The 20,951-nt window shown below is 37.9% G+C and overlaps 1 protein-coding gene across 3 annotated transcripts in view; it reads left to right on the top strand.

Moving 5' to 3' along the window:
• The window catches only part of CD96 (CD96 molecule), a 268,719-nt gene that overhangs the window by 100,956 nt on the left and 146,812 nt on the right, over nt 1–20,951 (top strand). The gene's annotated exons all lie outside the window — the stretch shown is intronic.

The raw sequence follows: 20,951 nt of genomic DNA, 5'->3' as shown, positions 1-20,951 counted from the left end.
CAAGTCTGATAATAATAATAATAATAATGTAGGGTGAATAATGGCTCCCCTCATTATCCAGGTCCTAATCCCTGGAACTGTGAATGCTACCCTATATGTCAGAAGAGACTCTGCAGTCTCTTTGTGATCAAGTTAAGGATCTTGAGAAGAGAAGATTATCTTGGATTATCCAGGTGGATAGATGTAATCACAAGTGACCTTATAAGAAGCAGACAAAAGGAGATTTGTCAGAAGAGGTCATGTGAAGGAAGCAGAGAGAAGCAGAGTCAGAAAGGGGTGCTACCCCTCTGGCTCTGAAGATGGAGGATGTAGGTACAAACCTAGAAACACAGCCAATCACTAGAAGCTGGAAAAGTTACTGAGATAGATTCTCCTCTAGAGATTCTCCTCTAGAGTGAAACAGATTCACACTCCAGAGGGTGTGTAGCCTTATCAACACCTTGACTTCAGTCCATTGAGACCCATTTTTGACCCCTGGCCTCCAAAACACATAACTCTGTGTTGTTCTTGGCCACAAACTTTATAGTAATTTGTTATGGTGGCCATAGGAAACCAATGCAGGTGACATCAGTGATAACTAATAACTAACATGTATTGACCATTGGCTCTTTTACTTACTCTTTAAGAATATGCTAAATATTCCACATGGATTTTTATAATTTTGAACTCACAAAACAATGTGAAGTAAGTGTTAAAATTACTCTAGTGTTACAGATGAGGAAACAGAGGCTCAGAAAAGAACTGAGATTAAACCCATATCTGTCTGACCCCAAAGCCTCTTCTCTGAACCTGTACAGGGAAGGTGTGTCCCCAGGATGTCAGTACTCCAGTGAGGAGTACTGCTGCTGCTCCCAGGAGAAAGGAAACATATTTGAGAACTGTTTATGAGGTAGCATTCATAGGCTTTGGTGATCACCTGAATGTGAGGGTCAAGGAAGAGAGAAGACAAGAATTGTACCTAGACTGATGGCTTAGTGACTGGTTATGTGACTGTGCAATGCAGTTACATAGACACTATATGAGGAAAGGAGCTGTTTGTAGATTAAATATAATAAATTTAAATTTTGGCATATTAAATTTAAAATCCCTATAGTGGACATATCCCAAGGTCTTTGGATGTGGATCTGGCACCCAGAAGACGAGACTGTGAGTATAAATTAAAAAGAAATGTGGAGTTGTATGCACTTTTCCCTTCCACTTATTTTTTCTTTTGCTGTCCCAAAGCAGATATCAAATAGTTGAAATGAAATGAAATGGTTGATTGATTTCCTGCTGCCTTTCAAAAAGGAATTGAGGCAGCAGTACGGGTCTTAGTTAAATGCCCTTTGTTGGGAGAGAACTTTTCATAGTAACTCTGTTAGAAAAAAGCCATTATGGTCTTTCTCTTTACCCTGAAGACGCATGGGATGTCGTGGTAGCAGGATACCCCACCGTAAGAAGTTCAACCACAAGCAGGATTGTTGAGACCCAGCTGGACAAGGTTTATCCATACCACGTATCTGAATATTTTCTAAATATGGTATCAAAAAGCCATTGTTCCTAATTTGGGTTTTGTGGTTTTAGCATTCAGCTGTTACGGGTTCGCAGCAATGTGCTCTGATCTGGGCTGGTAGAGAATGAGCTAAGAGAAGAAAAGAGCAAATCCATATTCTTCTGCTATAATCTCTCTCCACATGCTGGTGAGATTCATAAACAAGGCTTAGTGGTCTAGGCATGTTTGTAGGAAACTACTGTTACTGTATAATCTTAATAGTTAGATGTGGAAATGAACTTAAACAGAAAACTTCAAGTCTACTCATTCACAAATCATCAAAAAGGATGGTTTTGAATGATCGTATGTCTACACAGTGACTTGCTTTTGTCCTCACATCCAGCTAGTGGAGTTGTGTCAGCTTGGTTAGATCCATAAACTTTCAAATCTTCATCCCTGTTTTAGCCCCCTGTAAATAATGTCAGTATAAAGGTATTTTCTTCTGTGCAGTATGTAAGATGCAGTGACCCACGATGCCAAGGACTGCCTACCTATAGGGCAGGTAAACGTTAGTGGTTAGAGTAGATCCATCAGGTTGAAGGGAGAGGCTGGACATTCTCTCTTCCTCACTTTATTAGATTCCCACTACCCCGTCAGCACTTTTGCCATAGGGATTGGGGTAACTGTGGCAATGAACTGGAAAATGAGATGAGATTCCTGAGAGAGGACTTAAGAATTCATTGTAAATTCTGGATCTTGTTAAATTTTGTTTAAGCCTCTCTTTTTCAGTTTAGCTTCAGTTGGAGTTTTTTAAAGTTTACTTTCCCAGCATGATTGACACCATGTTGCCAAAAAAATTCCTCATATTCTACAGTATAATAGTCCTTCTTTTAATGTATCAAACTCTGAGGTACCATGAGGCGTAGCAACAGGGGACATGATACATCCTTGTTGCTGAAACAGTCATGCCCTTTGAAGGACAATTTGGTGCTTTAAAAGCCCTTTCTTAGGCTTGTTATGTCTAGATCTCCTTTACCGTCATAGCCTCTAATGAAGCTATATTTGTAAGCTGAAGTGTAAAAGCTGGAGTCAAATGGCACGAGAAGTCAATACCCTGAAGTAACGAAGTTGATATTTGGTTCCTTTAAAGCTATAGATGGGTTGCATGGGAAGAGTGGAGTTGCTTCACATGGTGGCACTTGGTGACAACTCCTCCTTGTGGTGGTGTTCACTGTCATGTTGTTTCACCCCTAAAGTATTCAAGGTTCAAAATTATAGTAGTTCTGTGAACATTGCATCTGACTGCTTTCCCAGGATCCTATTTTTTCAAAAGCTTAGAATATATTGTTGCCCACTGCTTCCCTGCATACACCCTGAACTATAGTCAAGAAGAAATATGTGGCAGTTCCTTGACTATGTTCTCTCCCATAATGTATTCTGTGCCTTTTAATTCAGTTTAGGGAAATTCTTGGGTAAAGATCAAGAAAGGCCTTCATTTTCCTAAGCCCTATAGTAATTAATTTTATTTATATATAAGGGAGTGAGTAAAGTCGGTACTGCAAAAGTCAGCCAATAGAAAGATATTTGATGAACTCCTATTTATTTTCCATACAAAGCACCATTAAATATATTTTTTTAATCAGCCACCATATGCTGGTTTCTAACCTCTTTGCTATTGATGCGTCTTATGCTTTAATAATCTGAACAGTGAAGATCTTCCCTGTTTTAAGAGGAAAAGAAAGATCTTTCATGATCCAGCCATTTGGAACCTACCTGCTTGTATCACTCACCTGGGGTGGATGACTTCCTTTTACACTCAGAATGCTTAACAGTGATGATATAAATTACAACTTTTTTTCCCTCACTTGTGGCATGGGGAAGTGGGCTTCCTCTAGTCAGCAGAAATATTGCAAAGTAGCAATCATGCAAAAAAATTCACGACATACAAAAGAAAAACCATAGAGCATCTCATATTTTTGTCATTTCATATTGTAACTGTCTTGAGAATGGAACAGCCCAAGGTCTCCTAGTTTATCTTTTTCCCAGTTGTAATGGGTTGAACTGTGTCCCTCTCAAATGATCTACTGAAGTCATAGCCCCTGGTACCTGTGTATGTTATCTTCTTTAGAAATAAGGTCTTTGCAGATGTAATCAAGCTACAATGAGGCAATTAGTGTGAGCCCTAATTCATTATGACAGGTGTCCTTATAATATGAGGAGAATGCGGTGTGAAGACAGAAACACAGGGAGAATGCCATTGATGAAACACAGGGAGAATGCCATTGATGACAGAGGCAGAGCTCAGAGTGGTGTCCCTCCAAGCTCAGGAGTGTCAGCAATCAGTAGCTACCACCAAAAGCTAGGAAGAAGCAAGGAAGAGGCTCAGAAGGAGCAAGATCTCTTGAGACCATGATTTTGGACTTCTAGCTTCCAGATTGTGGGAAAAGAAATGTGTGATTTTGTGAGCCACTCATTTTTGTGGCACTTTGTTATGGCAGCCCTAGGAAACTAATACACCACATGAAGGAGATGATCGCCTGATAAATAGCAAGGAAGCCAAGATGCAGGCTATTTCAAGAATCGCTTAAAATATTCTGCCCTTTAATTCTTCCTATTTCGTGGGGAAACAGTGGTTTCAGTGCTCCTTAAGGCTTTGCATAATCTCGTATTAGCCCATTATCCAGGGCAACAACGTGAAAGGAGGATGCTGGCATTTATTTGTCCTGGAGGAACTTGGGATTGATAAAATAATGATATTCACTTTGACATAGACTAGTGTCTATAGCTTCAAGGCAAGGATGCTTTTACTCTAAGAGCTTGGAGCCCATCATCCAAAGGTTTAATGGGTTTCTATTTTAATTAAAAAAATCTTAATTTCATTGAGGTGTAGTTGATTTACAATATTATAAAAGATTCAGGGGTAAATCATAGTAATTCACAATTTTAAAGGATATATTCTACTTATAGTTAATATAAAATGTTGGCTATATTCCTTGTGCTGTACAATATATCCTTGTAGCTTATGCATTTTGTACATAGTAGTTTGTACCTCTTAATTCCTTACCCCTACCTTGCCCCTCCCCCTTTCCCTGTCCCCACTGGTAACCACTAGTTTGTTCTCTATATCTGTGAATCTGTTTCTTTTTTGTTATATTCACTGGTTTGTTTTGTTTTTAGGTAAATTAGATAGAATAGTTTTATTTTACGTGTAAGTGATATCATACAGTAGAACTGTAGGGTCTTTCTCTGTCTGACTTATTTCACTTAGTATCAGTTCCCTCCAAGTGCATCCATGTTGTTTCAAGTAGCAAAATTTTATTCTTTTTTATGGCTGAGTAGTATTCGTGTGTGTGTGTGTGTGTGTGTGTGTGTGTGTGTATCTCACCTCTTTATCTATTCATCTATTGATGGGCACTTAGGTTGTTCCCATATCTTGGCAACTGTGAATAATGCTGCTATGAACATTGAGGTGCATGTATGTTTTTGAATTAGTGTTTCCATTTTCTTCAGATATATACCCAAGAGTGGAATTGCTGGGTCATGTGGTAGTTATATTTTTAGTTTTTTGAGAGCCATCCTTACAATTTTCCGTAGTGGCTGCACCAATTTACATTCCTACCAACAGTGTAGGAAGGTTTCCTTTTCACTACATCCTCACCAACATTTGTTTGTGTTCTTTTGATGATAGCCATTCTGACAGGCGTGATCTCATTGTGGTTTTCATTTGCATTTCTCTGATGATTAGTGATGTTGAACATCTTTTCATGTGCCTGTTGGCTGTCTGCATGTCTTCTTTGGAAAAATATCTGTTCGGTTCTTCTGCCCATTTTTTAATCAGGTTTTTTTTTTTGATGTTGAATTTTATGAACTGTTTATATTTGCTGGATATTAACCCCTTTCTCTTTCTGTTAGTTCATTGTTAGTGTATAGATATGCAACAGATTCCTATATATTAATTTTGTGTCCTGTAACTTGACTGAACTTATTGATGGGCTCTAGTAGTTTTTTGGTGTTATCTTTAGAATTTTCTGTGTATAGTATCGTGTCATGTGCAAATAGTGACAGTTTTGATTCTTTTAACTTCTTCTTGTCTGATTACTGTGGCTAGGACTTCCAATACAGTGTTGAATGAAAATGGCAAGAGTGGACATCCTTATCTTGTTCCTGATCGTAAAGGAAATGCTTTCAGCTTTTCACTATTAAGCATGATATTAGCTCATATGGGCTTGTTGTATATGGCCTTTATTATGTTGAGATATATTCCCTCTATATTCACTTTCTGGAGAGTTTTTAATCATAAATGAATTTTGAATTTTGTCAAAAGCTTTTTCTGCATCTATTGAGATGGTCATATGATTTTTGTTCTTCAATTTGTTAATGCGGTGTATCACATTGATTATTTTGTGGATATTGAAAAATCCTTGCATTCCTGGGATAAATCCCACTTGATTGTGGTATATGATCCCTTTAATGTATTGTTGTATTCATTTTGCAAATATTTTGTTGAAGACTTTTACATCTATGTTCATCGGTGATACTGGTCTGTGATTCTCTTTTTTGGGGACATCTTTGTCTAGTTTAGATTTCAGGGTGATGCTGGCATTGTAGAGTGAGTTTGAAAGCATTACTTCTGCTGTAATTTTTTGGAATAGTTTGAGAAGTGTAGATGTTAACTCTTCTTTAAATGTTTGGTATAATTTACATGTGAAGCCATCTGGTCCTGGACTTTAATGGGCTTCTAATTTACGAAACATATTACCTTCATTGCTGGACTTGCTTGATTGCTGAAGATAAGTCCTCTACATCTTATGCTAATTTTTATATAGTGTCAGGTAAGATTGCTTCCTTTCAGTGTGATCTGTGTCAAGGTAACTATTCCCAATCCATCTCAACTTATTGGCTCTAAGGATGATAATCCTGACCTTCATGAGATTTAATTCAAATAATCCTTCCGAATACAATATTTTCCTTCACCCTTGGCTTGGAGGCCAGGACCCTCATGTAAGTACTAGCAGTAACATTAGCTGATTTAAGTTAAGCTGACAGTTGTAATTTATCAGCCAGCATTGGGTTTGTCTAGGCTGTTTTCAAGTGTCAAAGAACATTTCTAAGAACCTGTAATAAATAGAACTGTAGGTTCAAGCCAGAAAAAAGAATACCCCTCATGTAGTGGTAGCTGGAAAAGGGACAGTTACAAGTCTAATACAATTGATTGAAGAACAAACATGAACTGACACTTCTGATATTGTATTGAAAAACTTCCAGTCTCAATTCTTTATACCATTTAGACTCTATAAATAAAATTATACCATGTAGTGGGACACAACAATTTTGGTGTATTCATCGTTTTATTCTTTTATTTTATTTTTAGGACCACTTGATATGTAAAAAGCTGTACATATTTAATGAATATAATTCAGTGAGTTTAGAGATAATATACAGCCATGAAACCAACATCACCATTAAGACCATAGACATATCCATCACCTCCCAAAGTTTCCTTCTGCCTCTTTATTAATTACATTTTTTGTGATAAGAACACTTAGCATGTCTGTGCTTTTAGAAAATTATACGTGTACAGTACAGTGTTGTTAGCTACAGGCTCTGTGCTATGTAGTAGAACTTCAGAGCTTATTTTGCGTAATTGAAACTTTGTACTCTGTGACCATCTTTTCATTTTCCTCTTCCCTCTACTCCCTGCAATCACTATTCTACTCTGCTTCTAATGAGTGTGAATATTTTAGATTCCACATAAGTGAGATTATACACTTTGTCTTTTTGTGTCTGACTTATTTCATTTAGCGATAATGGCTTCCAGGTCCATACATGCTGTTGCAAATAACAGGATTCCCTTCTTTTTTAAGGCTGAATAATATTCCATTGGGTATATATATGACATTTTTTTTTCTTCCATAGGTTGACAATTAGGTTGTTTTCATATCTTGACTATTGTGAATAGTGCTGCAATGAATATGAGAGTACAAGTTATCTCTTCAAAATCCTGATTTCAGATCCTTTGGATAAATACCTAGAAGTAGGATTGCTGGGTCATGTGGTAATTCTATTTTTAAGTTTTTTAAGGGACCTCAATACTGTTTTATATAGAGGCTATACCAATTATCATTCCCACCAACAGTGCACTAGGGTTCTCTTTTTTTCACATCCTTCCCAAAATTTACCTTTTTTTTTTTTTCCATAATAGTCCTCCTAACAGGTTCAAGGTGAAATCTCATTGTAGTTTTGATTTGCATGTCCCTGATGGAAGTGATGTTGAGCACCTTTTGAACTTTTGTATTATTAGTTCTTTGGAGAAAGGTCCTTTCAGGTTCTTTGCCTGTTTTTTAATCAGATTTTTAATCAGTTTGTTTGGTTAGCTATTGAGTTGTAGGAGTTTGTTAACTCTTTATTATGTATTATGTTAACTCTTTATTATGTGGTTTGCAAGTATGTTCTCCCAGTCCATAAGATTGCCTTTTCATTTTCTTGATTGTTTCTATTGTGTTGCAGAATATTTTTTGTTTGATGTAGTATTGTTTGTTTATTTTTGCTTTTGTTGTCTGTGCTTTTGGTGTCATATCCAAGAAATCATTGTGAAGACCAATTACACGAGGCTTTTCCTATATATTTTCTTCTAGGAATTTTCAGTTTCAGGTGTTACATAAAAGTCTTTAATCTATTTTGTGTTGATATTTGTGTATTATATAAGATAAGGGTCCAATTCCATTCTTTTGCTTGTGGATATGCAATTCTCAGAATATCATTTATTGAAGAGATTGTTCTTTTCCCATTTTGTAGTTCTTGGTGCTCTGTTGAAGATGAGTTGACTGTATATGCAGAAGTTTGTTTCTGGACTCTCTGTTCTGTTCCATTGGTCTGTGTGTGTGTTTTTATACCAGGCACCAGCCTCATTCTGGGGTGATCACTATGATGCCTGGATCCTATTTCTCCATCTTGTTCAATCTGAATGCACAATAATCTGTCTATTATTACCTCTTTAGTTACAGTTCTTTGCATATGGACTGGAAAATTGTATACTGTACCTTACATACATTCCACTTTCCTAAGCAAATTTTTAATTTGGGCAATTATTTCTACTCAGTCCTAAGCTTTAGTTTTTTTAAGCAGTTGCAGCAAAATGGAGGCTTGCTTTCTTCGGTGCCTCATTTATGTGCACTGTGTACCCAGCTTCGGAAATATCATTAAATGTTGGATGATCTCAGAGTACTTTGGTCTAACCACCCAAAAGTCATTTAGATTTAAGCAGAAGTGTAATCCACCTATCCACGGTACAGTTTCATCGTCCTTCTGCTAAAAAGATGCAAAGGGCTATACCCAAGTCTATGGAGTTCTCCAACTATATTAATTTATTATTTTGAATTTGAAGTATGAAAAAGAATTTCCTTGAGTTCTGCATTACCCAAGGTAACAGTAAACTGAATAGACTGCCTGAATACTATATAAAGATTTATTTTATACTCTGTTTTGCTGGAGGTGCTTCATTATACTTTGTACAATAATCTACATCTAATGTGGACAAATCATGTCTATACAGCAGTCTTCTAGTCTGGCTTAGAATGTATTGATGGCTTCCTGTTTGATCTCTTCTGCAGTTGAATATATTCTCGGGTAGCCTAGCCTCTTTTCACAGATACTGTTCAAGTATATGTTTTTGTAATTTTATGAGTCAGAGCCCCCTGGCTGGTCTCCACACACTGCACAGTGGCATGGAGAGATTAGTACCTCTTCTGAGAAACTCTGGGTCAAATCTCCTTTATAGGCTGGATGACCCCATCAATATCATAAATTTAATCATCTTATCACTTCTTGGTGGGTTGGAATAATAAATTGTGACTTAAATAAGTCCCACCAAAATCTCGGAACCTTTTGCAAAAACATACATTTCACAGACTTGCAGCAAATAGAACATGCAATAATTAAGTTCCTATGATAATTGTTTATCCAAAAACTATGAAAACTTGCCATTTTATGTTCTGTTAGAAGATAAAGGAAGAAAGAGACCTTCTCTCTAAACTGAGATGGTGGACTTAGTGTGAAATGTCATCACTGCCAAATATACCTGCCCGTAGAGAAGTTATAGCAAAGGCCAGTGTACTTTCTTCCTTTGAGACAATGTCTGGTTTTGAGAAAACCCTATGATTACTTTTCATAAAGTCTGGCGGTCTGCTCCAATATATAAAAGAAGAAGATGTAAACTAAGTAGAAGACTGGACTCAAAGTGCTAATATCTGAATTTAGAGTAACATTTTTGAAAGTTAAGACTAAAAGGGAATAGAATAACTCTGGACTAATCTCTAATTCCCTTGGTGACTTAAAATATCTGCCCCACAGTTTATTTAGAAAAACAAAATAAAACAAAAATTAAGTTTAACTCAGAGAGGGAAGCCGTCACTAAATTGACAAGTATTTATACACATATGTACGGTATCACCTCTCCTGGATGTCCTTCCTCTTCCTTCCAGAGCTAGCAGCATCCACACTGCTAGTTCCTTCAAGGCTCCAGCCACACATCACCCTCACCATGAAGCGTTTTCCAAAGTCAGAATATTTTCCCATCAGAGTTCTTATTGGATCCTGCATGCATCTTTCCAATAACCTTGATGGCATTGTTTTTATCACAGTATCTGATACATGGCTTAAGAGTTGTGTGGTTAGTGAGGGGCACTTAACTTCAGAATCTCTTAACATTATCACTTGATAAATCAAATTATGGAATATTTCAGAGTTTAAAATTTACAGACACTCTCAGCAAAAATGGGACTCTATAGGATTCAGTCTACCAAAGACTTTGTAGGAGCAGAATAGGAAATAAACCATTCCTTCACAAGCATGAAGAATATTATTTGTGAGATGGCTATGGTTATTTTCTCCATTCATCTACATAACATGGTGTCTTCGCCGCACGCTTTCCAATGGCCCTTGACACTGGCTTATTCACGTCTCCTCAGTGTGTAATGTGGTCTCCCCCCAGGACAAATGATCTGCTGCCGGGAGGCTCGTGTGCTCTTTATGGCGACATTTGCATATTTTTTTCATTTCCATAGAAACATCTCCACTGACTCAGAACCGCCTCTGTCCTCTTAAGACAGAGATATTTATCTTTCAAGCACTGACGTAAGACAAATGGGAGTGCTTTCCTTGCAGTCCTAACCTTATAAGACTCTCCTCTTTAAAGAAATTTATGATGGTCTGCCTTTAGGTTATTTATTTATATTTTGCTCCATGACCACTTTTCCAGTAATGAGTTTAAACACAAGCAACATAAACCCATCTGGAAATAAAATTATGCACTAGCTTCACGACAAAAGATAATTACATTATAATCAAGCTGTCATTTTCGGAGATAGTAGGAGATGAAGCGTGCTATAAACTGACATGTAAAGTGTATAGATTGTTCTTTCGAATATCTTCCGCAGTGGCTGGGAGCACTAAGATTCCTAATGCATAATATCAGACTTTGCAACTGGAAATTTTCTGGCAGTGCCCAAACATCTAGTTTCTAAGAGTAATGGCTACTAATAATACTCAGAGGACTAAAGGCCAGAGTTAGAATTCCTCTTCTCTGACTTAGACCTCAGCTTGGCTACCCTAACAGTACTTGGGTAGTGCCCAGGTTCAGAGAATGAGCCTTAATTTTATTTTTTTAAACCAGTCTTTATTAGATTATTATTTTTCATAGGTTGGTTGGAGCTTGATACTGGATCTTTCTGATGTGTTTAGGTAGAATGTTGAGAGTTTGCTGTATGGCAGAAACTGATATTTTTAGGAAAAAGACTGTCATTGAAGTCAGTTTTTACCACTCCAAGTTCAGTTTCCTCTTGCAGCCATGAGATGGGTCACTGATTTTTCATGGCTGAGAGAACTTTTCCGTGTCCCTGAGCTCAAGATAGCTAATGAGGTGAAAGAACAGAGTCCACCTGCAGCCATGTACTTGGCTGGACCCCCAGGAAAGGGAGAATGGCACAGTGGAGGCAGGAACAAGATAGAAGACTCGCCAGAAAAGGCACTGCCAATACTTGTTCTTTGTCACTGCTTCCACCACAATGGAACCCATCACCTCAGAGCAAATATGCTACCCAAGGAGTCCCAGGAAAGTGGGTTTCTGTTGCCTCCTTTTCTTGACACTCTCATTATCCAAAGGGATCAGAGAATTCCTGTATTAGGGCAGCATGACCCCAGGTACCTCCTGGGATTCTGTGAGTCCTTGGCTGCTACTGACTGAACAGTCACTGGCTCTAAGTCACTTCTCTGTATTGTCCTGCTCCTCTGACCTCTAAGCACTGACTTCTTCAATCTGGACTCAACTTCCCCACCCCTCACCCTCATCTTTTTCCTTTTGCATCCCAGACAAGGCAAACAGTACCTTATTTCTCAAAGTGTGTTCTGCAGACCATCAGTATCAGCATCAATTGGGAGTTTTTCTTAGAAATGCAGAATATGAACCCAGCTCCACATCTCCCCAGAATCAGAATCTGCATTTTAACAAGATCACCAGGCAAGCTATAGGTACATTAAAGTTTGAGATGCAGTTCAGGTAGTAGGTTCAAACTTCCAGCTGGTGTGATTTAGTTTTGATCTTGCTGCACCCCACCCCCAGTAAGCTAAGAATCAGGTATACATGGGATATGCCACTGTTTATTGGCCTAATGTGTGTACCTTGGATTTCTGTTCAGGATTCAGACTTTCTGTTGGGTCCAGAGCCCTATCCAGAAGCCTAGTCTTTGATTAGGATCTGACTTTCTGAGTTCCTACCACCATCCCTGGTAGTGGGCTTGGTTGTAGAAGGTTAGATCCTGCCTCCCGTCTTTGATTGTGGTTCTTCTTCTAATAGCCAGGTGACTAGAAACTATAAGAGCATCTAATCTGACTTCCACTGGCTGTGGCCATCTGCCCTTTGATCCCATGACCTTCCCCGTATTGGACTGCCTTGTATGTTGATGATGGCACTTCAGACTAAGACTGACCCCACCTTATTCACAGTACAGCAGAAGCACTAGGGCCACAACTTGTGGTCACCTGTGTCAGCATCCTCTAAATGTACTTATACCATCCTTTTTTCTTCACTTTTCCTACAGCCTAGTTAGCTGAGGTCCCAGCAGGTCTTATAACTATATTCAGTTGAATTTGGGCAGCTGATCACTGAAATGCAGTTCTTTTCAAATAAGAGGTGAGAAGACCTCAAATCTGAAGCAGAAAAGCAGAATGACATACATTTATTCCCTCATATCGTGGAAATAGGGGCTTCCAATCACTTTTTGTGCATATTTGACTCAGTGTATCCTAGAAATGCAGTCTATCAGTAATCAATCTATGTAGATCCTGTGAAGGTTAATGGTGGCATGATACACAAAATCTTTGCTGATAACAAAAGTAGGAGGGAGGACATAACTCAGTGGTAGAGCCTATGCTTCGCATGTACAAGATACTGGGTTCAATCCCCAGCACCTCCATTAAATAAATAAATAGATCAATCAATCAAATCAATCTAGTTACTTACCCCCCCAAAAAGTTAAAATTAAAAAAATTTTAAAAAAGAAAACAAAATGAGAATAAAAATAATGACTGTGAAGAGTGTGATTGCTTTGTGGTTTCTTCATCATGAGACACACAGGCCAGGATCCGTCAGAAAATCAGAATTGACTCCAGGAGGAGATTTCTCTTCTCAAATGAAACACTCTACAAACATCACAGGGGAAAGATCATGTGTAGAACACCTGGTTCTTCTATGTTTGCTAAAGAGCAGATACCAGTCTGTCTTGGACTCTGCTAAAAGAATTACCTAACGTATTAATGTGTTATGGAAGTCCTTCTTAAGGAGGCACCATACGTTGACCTTGAGCTGATGTTTCAGTGGCTTAAAATAAGCAGGAAGACAGAGTCATACACGCCTGCTGTCCTCTGGAGAAGCTACCAGGATTAAGATGCTTTCTACATTAGCTCAGAATGGCAAGCAACATTGCTGAGAAATGGGATTTGGATCAGTTTGGTCTTCATCAATGTCTCTTCCTGCTTTAGTAACCTATATTGAGGTTTGGGTTATGATGAAAAAATAAACTTAAATAGTAAAAGAGAAAGAGGGAGGCAGTATTTGGTTAGATAAGAATGTAAGATTTGAAAGCAAAGTCATTTCGACTGAAAGTAATCCAGAGGAAGACTCAGTGATTAAACACACACACACAGACACACACACACATCCCTTCCTGGATTATATGTTAACCCCATGCCTCAGATCTCAGAAGATACCAAGTTACAGGCAAGGATCTTGATTGCTACAATCCCTGTCCGGATTTCTGTTCTCTGAGATTTCTCCACCTTGGGAATACTATGTAATAATAATAATAATATCTAATACTTTTTGTGCACTTACTATATTTCAGGCCTTGACTTGTACACTTTGTGTGTATTAAATCATCGTATACACAACTACGAAAGAGGTTTTGGAACTTGTGTTCTTAACCGCTGGTTTGTACAGCTGGTCTCGATAGGCTACACTGGAATAGGTTATGATACTTGGTTGGGGCCGTGGTTACAGGGGAGGAAAAAGAGGCCCTAGGGAGCATAGTAAACCAGGAAGGTGGATTCCTCGCTAGGCGTAGCCTCCTCCAGGCCCTGCCATGCCAAATCCAATAAAAGCTGACTAGAGGAACTTTAAAAATAACTCCATCTCTGGTTTACTCTGATTAAGGCCCAGGGAAGCCACATCTACGTAGGTGAGCTCCAAAATAGTCAAGCTGAAACAATAAAGGTAGAATCGTGGTTGAGAAAAGTGAGTCACACGTGGATTCAGATCCGTCTCATCAGTGACTACTAATGGGACTCCTCTGCCTCAGTTTCCTCATTTGTCAAATGCAGCATCCATGTCATGAAATTGTTGTAAAGACTAAATTAATTTATATTCATTTCTTGAAACATGACAAGTATTTATAAATGTTAATCATTAGTATATTAAATAGTGTTATTATAAAAAAGATATGTAATGAAGGAAATATACCAGATTTATGTTTAAATTTGGATTTGGGTTGTTTCCAGTAATAGACATAAAACCTAGCTTTACCTTTACTGATCATGTGAAAAAGTAACTTAGCCCCCTGGACTTTAGCTTCCTCATCTTTTAAATGATGATTAATAATACCTACTCCATATGTTTAGAATAAAATGAGAGGTAGCATATATAAATTACCTGGCATATAAGTGAGCCCTTAAATGTGATAAAAAAAAATTAAAGCATACAACAATAGCTATTATTCTTCACATGTCAGCTCCAGATACTCAGCTAATTAGATAAGACACTTACCAGGATAATTGAATAAATTTTATTTTTGGACCTCATTAAACTGAAAGTCCCTTTCTGTCTTAAAAATTGAACTTTTAGAAGATGATCCATTTGAATTGCAATTAAATAGCAGTCGTCTAAATAATTAAACAATAGAGTATCTATGTATAGCAACTGTTAGACAGTTTTTCTCTATCTATTTTAAAGATTTGTGGGTGAGTGCTATGCAAATGGATTTTCAAGGATTTTTTATTAGAATAAATAGACTGAAATTTAGTAGCTCACGCAGCATAGACAATATGAGTCATAGTATTTTCATTTTTTCTTGAGTTCTTGAGTTTTTCTTGTTCTATGACAGCTATGTTTTGGGAACACAGTGACAATGGGGCCATATGAGGAGTCCAGGAGATCTAAAAGCACGTATTGCACAGTGTCGTTACCTCAGATACTCCCATGGGCCTTGAGATACACCCTCTCCGCGCACGGTGTTTAATGGGATGAAGACATCTTCTCCACTCTGCATGATGCAGAGAGCAGCTGGTTTGTCACATGGGCTGGTAACGTTCTTCCCTTAATATCCAGCAAGAGGGACCTCAGCTTAATTGACGGATATTCCATAGTTAGTATTTCTCATTGCAGAGTTAAAATCATGACTGTAGACAAGACAGAGGTCAGAATGTATGAATAAATGGCTCTTTTATGATAAATCAGAATATCAAATGGGCTGGAAATACATATACCGTCTTTGCACTATTTTGTCTTAGGCACATTCTCACACAAACTGCAATGAAACATTTGACTTGTGTGTTATGAATTTATTTAGAGAAGAAACTTCCAAAGTCTGACATTACTAACCGTAAGGCTTTTTGGTCTTCCCTAAAACTGAATGGGGAGAAAGAACATAGAATCTCGGTGTGGATTATTTTGTCTAGTTTGAAGCAGCAACTGTGAGGAATAGATCTCCCTCAGTCTCTCTCTCTCACTCTCGCTCTGTGTAAACAGTGACAGTCACCCATGTCAAAATCAATGCACAATAAATATTAGCTTTTCCCTGCTTTTCTGACCGACCTTCCCTTCCCTTATGTCTTCTTCACAAAAGCTCAGAGCCCCCTGATGCTTCCTCTTTTTGTCTTAGTCATTTCTAGCTTAGTGTTCCTCTCAATCTGGCCTGGATGCCTTGATTCATATTTCAATTCTGCATTCAGTATCTCTCAAGATTATTCCCCTCAAACCTCTGCCATAGTAACTTTGATAATCCTTAGCGCTGGATAAATTCAAATACCCACTTACTGTGAGTTCTTCAGTGTTGGTGGCTCAAATCACATGGCAGTACTTTGTTCTAATTTTTAGTGGTTATTTCAGAGGATGTTGCATTATTACAGCCTCTTTTATTTCAGGTGAGCCTTGACACACTTTGGCTGAAGTAAACTAATATTCCTTTCCTGAATCGTGTGCTAGTATGAAACAGTTAACATCCAATTGGCCTAGAAAAGGAGGTAGGAACCGCAGGGAAAATGAGAGTTTTACAATTTTTCAAGTGTTTCATAGTGGAACCTAATTTTTTAACAGCAACAACATAAAAACTATTGACTGTACTGATGACCCTCAAATTATTCTTAGCTGATATCAGTAGATCCCTAAAAGTTGCCTGACAATTCTTTTCTTCTTTCTTTTATCAACTCCTGAATTCGTTTTCAGTCCAGCACCCCTTCTAATCTCCTACTCTTCATAAGCAGCCAACTGCACCCCAGACTGCATTCCTTAATTTTAGCCATTCTAATAGGTTTGTAATGGTCCCTGTATCAGTTTCTAAGGATGCTATAAGAAAGTATCATACACTGGATGGCTTAAACAACAGACATTTATTTTCTCAGCTTCTCCGGTGAATTCTCCAGAACAGTCAGGGATTTAATACCTATCCATTTCAAACTCTTCCAAAAAACTGAAGAGGGGGGAAAACTTTCAAACACATTTTATGAAATCAGCATTACCCTGACACCAAAACCAGATAAGGACACCAAAAAAAAAAAAAGAAAATTACAGGCCAATATCCTTGGTGAACATATGCAAAAATTCTCATAAAATATTAGCAAACTGAATCTAATAATATATTTAAAGGATTACATACCACAATCAAGTGGGATTTATTCCATGGATGCAAGAATGGCTCAATCTTCACAAATCAATCAACATGATACACCATATTGACAAAATGAATGATAAAAAAAATCATATGATCATCTCAATAGGTGTAGAAAAAGCATTTAGTAAAATTCAGCATCCATTTATGATGAAAACTCTCAATAAAGTGGGTAAAGATGGAATATACCTCAATATAATAAAAATTATATATGACAAACCCACAACTAACATCATACTTACCCATGAAATTCTGAAAGCTTTTCCTCTAATATCAGTAGCAAGACAAGGATGCCCACTATCATCAGTTTTACTCAACATAGTATTAGAATTCCTAACCACAGCAATTGGGCAAGAAAAGTAAATAAATCATGTCCAAATTGGAAAGGAAGAAGTAAAACTGTCGCTATTTGCAGATGACATACTATATACAGAAATCCCTTAAGACTCCACCAAAAATCTATTAACAAGAAATGAATTTAGTGAATTTGCAAGATAAAAATCAATATACAAAAATCTGTGGCATTTTACACACTAATAAATATCAGAGAAATTAAGAAAACAATGCATTTACAATTTCATCACAAAGAATAAAATACCTAGGATGAATTTAACCAAAGATGTGACAAATCTGACATTGAAAGCTATAATATAGTCACTGATAAAAGAAATTGAAGAAGACACAAATAAATCGAAAGATATCCTGAGTTCATGGATTGGAAGAATTAATTTGTTAAAATGTCCATACTAGAGAAAGAAATCTATAGATTCAATACAATCTCTATCAAAAGTCCGTGGCATATTTCACAGAACTTAAACAAATAATCCTAAAATTTGTATGGAACCCCCAAAGATCCCAAGTAACCAAAACAGTCTTAAGAAAGAAGAACAAAGTTGGAGCTATCACATGCCCTGATTTCAAACTATACTATAGAGCTATAGTAATCAAAACAGTGTGGTACCAGCACAAAAAAACAGACACACAGAACAATGAAACAGAATTGAGAGCCCAGAAGTAAACCCACACATATGTGGACAATTAATTTATAACAGAAGAGCAAAGAACACACAATGGAGAAAGGACAGTCTCTTTAATAAATAGGTTTGGGAAAGCCAAACAGCTACTTGAAAAAGAATGAAATTGAACCACTATCTTCCATACGCAAAAATTAACTCAAAATGGATTAAAGACCGTATCAGTTTTAACTGATCTATTTTTCTTTCTCTTTCCCTGAGTAATTTCTTCATACAGATATGCACTCATCAGAAGACATGAAGAGGTGCTCTGCACATCTCTGAAGTTCGCTCTCTGTGCAGCTCTCTCCTCTCTGGTACTTTGCATTAGTAACTTTTGCTGCCTTGGCCTTCCTGGACTTCCAGCTTTATCTCCTCAACTCACAGGGACTTCTGGGCTCCACTTGTGTTCCCCTCCCTGTGCTATGGCCCCCAGACTCTCAACAGGCAATAAGGTAGCAGTCATAGCTCAACTCACTTGTCTCCTGTTTCTTAGTCATAACTCTCCTTCCTTGCCTAATGTCTAATGTCTTGAAAATCATTTAATAAAAAAAAGTTTTACCCAGCTTTTTAGTTGTTTCAGGCAGGAGAATAAATTCAGTCCCTGTTGTTACATCTTGGCAATTAGGTAATATAATAACCTCCTAACATGTAATACTCTCCTAGTTCACTTTGACAAACGAACTGCAGCAACAACATACACGTTGAGACCCTGTGTGTCAGGGAGGGTATAGGATATTGGTGACAAGAAGATGAAGAACTCATGGGCTCGTCCCTTGAAATGCTCAAAATTTATTCTCTTCCAATGTAGCTTTGAATGGATGGCTTCCCACAAAAAATTATGGGGGAAACTATATTTTAAAATCCACACAGGATTATGTTCCCTTTTAAAATCCTGCAATGCCTCCCCAAAATATTAAGCTTGCTGTCCTTTTCGTGGTATACAATGTCTTTGATAAGCTGAATCTCTTATACTACCTCAATGTTGTCTCCCTCAGGGAGTTATAATACCTCTAGCTTATTTGTTGCTATATTTCTTAAGTATCCAGCAGAGAACCTATCCAAAGAGATATCCAATAAATATTTGAGTTAATAAATTTATCTACTATAGGAATGAGGAAACGATCAATACAACAAGAAGAAGAAATAGATTACTTTAAATAAAAGAAAATCCACTGTGAATTATAGAATAAGGTAGGTAGTGATGGGGAGAAAAATCAGATGGACAAAAGTATTAGTAATTGGGTTGGTCAAGTGGTCCAAGAAGGACTAAGGAGGACATAGCTGGGGCAGCGAAGGAGGGCTAGTATGCGGTGATGAGGATGATATGGGGGAGCACGCCCAAAGGCTTAGCAAGAAAAGTCCCCCAAAACAGCAAACAAGCAAACTGCCAAAAATGTCACCACCAACAGAAACAGGAAAATGTAACAGGAAAAATGTAAAGAAAGGCTGGAAAATCTGAGGTGATAAAGGCAGAGAAAAGAAAGAGGTGTATAACATGAATGAGAGGGTAAGGAGAAAAATGAACAAAAGTTTCATTTGTAACCATCTCTCTAATATTGACATTTAATAGTTGTTATGTATAGTTTAGTGGGCTGACCAGAATTACTGCCACTTTATTCTTTAATGTTCCAGTTTTAAGACAAGAGTAACAATAATTATGTCCTTACTCCTAAGGATTTAGTCAGTGTAGTGTTTTCTATAGCCTGTGGGATAAAGGCCAGGAAATGATTCATATTTCACAACTCCATTTCTGGTGAATTCTATAAAATTCAAATGTCTTCCTTTTTCCTTTGAAAATGTGTAGTTATTTGAACAAGATTTAACCTTGGCCTTTTACCCAAACACTTTAGAACAAGAGCTGTGTTGAAATTTGTGACACGATTATCTAGAGGACGCCATGACTCAGTGACTGTGTTCACTGAAACACGGCGATTTGAAACAACAAGAAGCGCAATTGCTAACGTATCTCAATGAAAAGCAAATTTAAAATGGCTTGAAGAGCTAACAGTCCGTGATCCTCAGAATGAAATGCCTCAGGAAATGTTCTAGCTATTATTAACTTTAGGTTTGGAATAGGGCAGTCTAGATAGGCAAAAGGCACTTTCACAGGAAAAAAAATCTGAAAATAAATAGGGATGTTTGGAGGATTGCTTTATGGCAGGAAAGACTGGCTACCAGTTTGATTGTAAACAAATCCAACTTTCTCTGTGTGGGAAGATGAGTTCACGGCAACGGATAAAATAATGTCCTTTGTGAATTGCCTGGGCCAGTTATGATCTCAGCTGTTTGCCCCAATAATACCCTCCTTCAAGCGCCCAGGCGCCTTGCCTGGGAGAGTGAGATGATGCGGGTGAGCCCTGGTCCTGAGCCTGCAAGTGAAGCCAAAATCTCCACGTCTCCCTGGAGCTCCCTGGGAGTTGAAGCGGCTCTCTGCTCAACCACAGACACAGCATTTTCTTTACAGAATCACCTGGATCTTAGCAGAGCTCAGGGGTACCCTGGTGACCTGGCTGAAGCCTCACCAGCTCTGCCATGTATTTCGTGCTCGGGCAGCACTGAACTACCGCAGTTTCTGTGCAGGCCACGTGTGCTCTTTCAGACTTCCAAAGCTGAACCATGTGCATTTTATGCATAGAAGTCCCTTCCCTTTCCCTTTCCCATTACTAGGCAGACAAACTTTGACTTGGCCTTTAACGCATCTTAAATTCTACTTCCTTGTCTCAGCCTCAGCCGTCTCCCACCCTTTTTCTTGGATATTCCCACTAGGCAGGGCTGAATTAAGACTCTTGAGGCCCAACTAATAAAACACTTAGCAGCCTCTCCTTATGTATAATGCAAATGAAATATTAGTATATCTTAAAATAAATACATAGAAAACATTTTTAAGTTATGAGCTTTCCCAGATAACCTCAGTTCTTAAAAAGCAGTCACTTCCCTGGTGAAGACTATGTCTTATCTGTCTTTGTGTCTCATCTGTTTGAGTGACTAGCACATAGTAGGTGTTCACCAAAGGCTTTCTGAGTAGCAGAATGA

The sequence above is a fragment of the Vicugna pacos genome, chromosome 1 (genome assembly GCF_048564905.1).
Source record: "Vicugna pacos chromosome 1, VicPac4, whole genome shotgun sequence".
Classification (NCBI taxonomy): Eukaryota; Metazoa; Chordata; class Mammalia; order Artiodactyla; family Camelidae; genus Vicugna; species Vicugna pacos.
The sequence above is the reverse complement of the archived record's forward strand: the minus strand, read 5'-3'. Positions and strand labels throughout refer to the sequence as shown.